The sequence below is a fragment of the Micropterus dolomieu genome, linkage group LG06 (genome assembly GCF_021292245.1).
Source record: "Micropterus dolomieu isolate WLL.071019.BEF.003 ecotype Adirondacks linkage group LG06, ASM2129224v1, whole genome shotgun sequence".
Taxonomy (NCBI): Eukaryota; Metazoa; Chordata; class Actinopteri; order Centrarchiformes; family Centrarchidae; genus Micropterus; species Micropterus dolomieu.
The window spans coordinates 1,616,232-1,621,532 of NC_060155.1; the positions used below are offsets into that span (position 1 = coordinate 1,616,232).

A 5,301-nucleotide genomic window follows, 5' to 3' on the forward strand; every position below is an offset into this window, starting at 1 on the left:
TCTACGAACTTCCGTAACTCCACTTTCAAAATAAAAGATAAGATTGGATCACGTGGTGCTGCCTTAGAGTGTACGTTGTAAACTCTAGCTTTGATTCGATTCAATTAAATTTTATTTATATAGTGACAAATCACAACAACAGTTATATCATAGCACTTTATCATAAGAGCAGGTCTAGACCGTACTCTGCAATATTATTTACAGAAACCCAACAAAGAGGCAGCCTACACAATATACACACAGAAGTACAGACAGTAAATGTGATGTTGGTACAGACAGAATAAATAATGGTACCGATATTTATAGTAGTGTTAATGATGATAATCGTATTGTTAATGATTATAATAACAATAGGACTAGTAACAATAGTTGTAGCAGAGGGTGTCGAGCAGGAACACCGGGGCAGCAGGTGACTGGCAACCACAGATCCAGACTCCACAGCTCCAGAGCCAGAAACACCTGCAGGAAGTGATAGGAGGAGAGAGGAGAGGGACGAGGAAGCACAAGACTACCGGAAAGGGGAGAAGTTGTGTTAGTAACATGCAATAATGGGATGAGGTTGCATACAGAGGGAGAGAAAGTAGAGGAGAGAGGACCTCAGTGCATCATGGGAAGTCCCCTGGCAGTCTAGGCCTATAGCAGTATAACTAAGGGATGGTTCCGGACTCACCTGAGCCAGCCCTAACTATAAGCTTTATCAAAGAGGAAAGTCTTAAGCCTACTCTTAAATGTGGAGATGGTGTCTGCCTCCTGAACCCAAACTGGAACCTGCACTGTAAAAATTATCAAGGTAGTTTAACTTAAAAACTTAAGTTCAATTGCTGCCTTAAAAATGTGAGTAAACTCAACTTTAACGAAAGCTTTATTTTAACTCATGGTGTTACCTTCCACAAGTTGTTTAATGAATGATCATTTATTGTTTCAACTTGATACTGTGAGTTAAACCAACTACCTATATTACATTGTTCATTCAAAGAAACTTGCTTTCTTTTGTCAAACAAACATACAAATCTAAGCTATTTCAACTCTGTAAGTTAAGTTAAGGAAGTTGTTTAATGAATGATCATTTATTGTTTCAACTTGATACTGTGAGTTAAACCAACTATCTGTATCAAACAAACATGCAAGTCTATACCCTTTCAACTCACATTTTTAAGTTAAGATAATTGACTATATTCATACCAATTGCCTTTTGAAGTTGGGTTAACTCATGTTTTTAAGGCAGCAATTGAACTTATAATTTCAAATTAAGTAGACTTGTGTTTTTAATTTCCATCCCCTATCTCAACTAATAATGGCAAGTTCACCAGTTTCTTAAGAGTACAATGAATGAACTTACAATAAATTCTTGAATACATGAATTGTAAGTACCTCAACTCACAGCCTTCGTCTCCTTCAGATACACTTGTAATTGATGCAACAAGCCTAAAAGCCAATGAAAACATTTATCTCAGACTACACAAGTGCCAAAGTGAGACCATATTTATGATAATTTAACATGTTCTAACAGTATTTAAACATAGTCACCTATGAAGAGCGAGGTCAACCCAACCAACTCTTATACCAATCAGTTCATTTAAATGAGATGATATAAACCTTGAGACCGTTTGCCTACAACTGCATTTAACAATCAAAAAACGTAATAAAGAAAAACGTCTGTCTGAGGAGAGAACAGTTGATACCATCAGCTGTAATCAGTAAAATGCTTGTGATTTCTACAACATGGTGACTAATGAGTAGTTATATTGAAAAGGAAATGCACAAAACTCAAATGTCCAAGTCCATTACAGTCTTGTTCCACTGAAGATAAAGAACTTTGAGGCTGGTTTGTGTTGTTGTGAAGTACTCCACTTCTAACATCACAAGACTTCGAACAGTCGAGACTATCAGCTCTCACAATTCGTCCAATAAAAAAGTGGGGAAGATCAGTGTTTTGTCCCCTCTATCATTCTCAAAATTAACAGTTTTAAATTGTGAGACAGTGCTGTTTTTTTCCACAGTACAGAACAGTGCTGAAAGTGCATATAAAAGAGAACAATGAAGTCTTGACAGGAACCATTTCCACATGAGAATCTTGAGAAAATGAGGAGCAGGTGTTACAGTCTGTACCCCAGGATTCTGTTTCTTAGTCCATGTTCTCGGACAGATGCTTGGTCTGGTTTTATCTTCATCACCACTCTCTTAAGAAACTCAAAGGAATACTTCATGGCTTCTGGGTACTCGAGACTGACACAGTAGATGACACCCATGAGCATGGCAAAGGTGCATGCCACATCTTTAATGTTGTGAAGCACAATGGTCTCCTCAACACAACAGCTATCTCGAAGACCTCCCGTGGAAAGGCATCCCGTTCAGCACCTTCATAGCCTATCAGCAGGCCAAGTTGCATCCCCTTCATGGCTTCATCCAGAGTCTCCGCGTGCGCCTTAAAAAGCAGAGACAGTGTGTGACTGTTTTAGTCTACAATTACATAGGCTTTAAAAGGCTATTTTAAAATGCAATCATAATCCTCAAATATAGAGCAGGAAAGTCACACCCTTTAGTTGTTCCCCAAATAGACTGAACCTGATCAGTAACACCAACTATCAATTCATTTTCAGAATTTCAACCCTTGGAAGTAAGACAGAAATAGTTCAGACACTGAAGCACTTTAGCAAATGTTTTAAAATTGTTCTCTAAAAGATGAGTGACCGGAACAGCCATATATAAAGAAAAAAAGAAGTGTAAATTACACATTATAAACCACATGAACTTGAAATCTGTCATTTAAGTTATGAGAAAATGCAAAGTAAAGTTTGAATGAATTGAATGAGTTTTCATGACTATTAGACAGGCAACGTTAATAAGTCTGGGTTGGGGTATGAAGTATTTTTCTTTCTTGAAAATCTACCCTGGGAAAAGAAAAAGTCCCACAGTAAAAGAATCACCCATATACACACACTAACAGTTTTGCGTTACAGAAATCATAATGGTCTTACGTCACACATCCTGACTACAGTTGATGGATCTTCGCCTGATATGTAGTGTGGCAGACCAAGCAAGGCAGCAGTTCTTCTCTTCTCATTTGTATCCTACAAGAAAAAGAAACATGCAGTAAGATGAAAATGTTTTAGCCAAGATAATACATTTTGCCTAATTTTATGATCTGCTCTCCACTTACATCTTTCTGAAGGCAGTCCAAAATGTCTTTGAGTGATTGCTTCTTTGTACACCTCTAGCAGTCTTGGGACCAGGCCATCAAGTCTGTCGAGAAAAGATTCCAGAAGGCCTTTGGTGACGATTCTCTTGAACTCCGTCCTGATCATAATTATGATCAGGATCAGGATCAGGATCATAATTATGATCAGGATCAGGATCAGGATCATAATTATGATCAGGACACAGTATCAGACAAAACGTGCTTCTATCTCTCAACTGAGTACCTGTCTCTCATGCAACAGAGCTGGCCATCTGGAAATGACTTCTGTGATGAGTGACTGATCTCCAATTATCTCTTTTCTGCGCTGGGAAAACGTAGCAACCATCAGGTCTTCTACCAGCTGGGGATCAGGGTCTCTTTTCAGCATTTCAGCCTCCATCATATTACGCTTCTCCTCCATGTTTTCTGGACTCTGTCCTTCAGGCGGATCTGGACAGTAGTTGACCTCACCCTTCTTTAACTTCTTTACACTTTTCCCCTTCGAACCTTCTCCTTTTCTTTTGTTTACCACCACCTCAGGGCATCCTGCTGCACTTAACTTTTGCCGATAGTTTCCAAGCTTAAATTTCAGGCTGTGAAACCACGAGTACCATCCCTTTTCCGACCCTTGCTCCTTCAGACTAGGATGCTTCTCCACAAGTGCTTTGGCTACAGTCTCATAGTGATGTCTCTCAGGATAAGCACTAATCTTTGACATACTGTCGGCCAGTATATCAAGAATGTCTTTAAACCTTTAGGAATCACCATTACAGATCCATCCTTAGCATTGGCTTCTTTCAGCTGCAGCTCCACATCATGTGAGAACTGTGGAACCGGGAAGGGGTCAGGCCATTCAACAGAATCTCCACTACTAAGAGAAGGGAGGCTGCAAGTGTCCAGTGTAGAATCTGAGACGTCATCAGCTGTGAACAACACTTTCACAGTTGCCCACACCACAGGAAGGTCTTTGATGTCTGTTAGGTTGCACAACTGATTATTGAACTCAGGATCCTCAAATTGCAAAATGAATCCACCTTTCAGACCAAGCTTTGTTCACAACACCTGATACAGCTCCTCAACACTGGATGGGATGTCTTCGTTTTCTGATATGATGACACGCATTGTAGACTACTTTTACCTGAAAAGAGATAAAAATACATAGTTTTAAGTATAAATGTTTACTATAACCTCTCCTTTTGCTGTGTTCATGAGGGAGAGGGGCGGGATTAGATTTAGATTTTAAATAGGCCTAGTAAAAAAAAAAAAACGAAAATCAATGTGGCAGTCTGCGTTGATATTGTGGCGGGACGCCACAAATAAATTACGTATGGGAAACACTGATTTAACAACTCGCCACTGCCTGTGGTAAGAAAAACGTATTCATCCGCTGCTTACCTGCTCACCATTGTCAGTAGGCTTAATTTGTGTTCCTCTTCTTCTCTCAATGGGGAATTGCAATTGGGTGGTGCGCCTCATTAATGTGTTACAAAAATCAATCAGCATAGTTATTAGTCGTATATCAGATCAAGAGAAAATATTCATGACTATTTGCACCGCGCATTAATACTGTCGCCACACCGGGGTCATGGTCACTTTTTAAGAGATCCGGTTACCATATTCCAACTCACACTTATAAATTAAGCTGACACATTGAAATTTACATTTCACTGAACTGGCTTACAAACCTGGGTTGAAATAGTGATAACTCATAAAATTAAGTTGAAATTTCATAACTTATTATGTTAAGTGGAGGTAAATTATAGAAAGAAGTTACTATAACTTATTGATCCAATCCTTTTTTACAGTGTGGTTCCACAGGAGAGGAGCTTGATAGCTGAACGCTCTGGCTCCCATTCTACTTCTAGAGACTCTAGGAACCACAAGTAACCCTGCATTCTGGGAGCACAGTGCTCTGGTGGGGTAGTAAGGAACTATGAGCTCTTTAAGATAAGATGGTGCCTGACCATTAAGAGCTTTGTAGGTAAGAAGAATGATTTTAAATTCTATTCTGGATTTTACTGGAAGCCAATGCAGAGAAGCTAAGACAGGAGAAATGTCATCTCTTTTCCTGGTTCCTGTCAGAACACGTGCTGCAGCATTCTGGATCAGCTGAAGAGTCTTAA

At 39.3% G+C, this 5,301-nt stretch overlaps 1 long non-coding RNA gene across 1 annotated transcript; it reads right to left on the reverse strand.

Moving 5' to 3' along the window:
* Positions 1-2,456: 2,456 nt before the first annotated feature.
* On the reverse strand, positions 2,457-3,695 carry LOC123972630. The gene is made up of 3 exons (XR_006825442.1): positions 3,423-3,695; positions 3,161-3,243; positions 2,457-3,071 (listed from the first exon to the last, which is right to left on the reverse strand). It is a non-coding gene; the product is annotated as an uncharacterized LOC123972630 (long non-coding RNA).
* Positions 3,696-5,301: the final 1,606 nt, after the last annotated feature.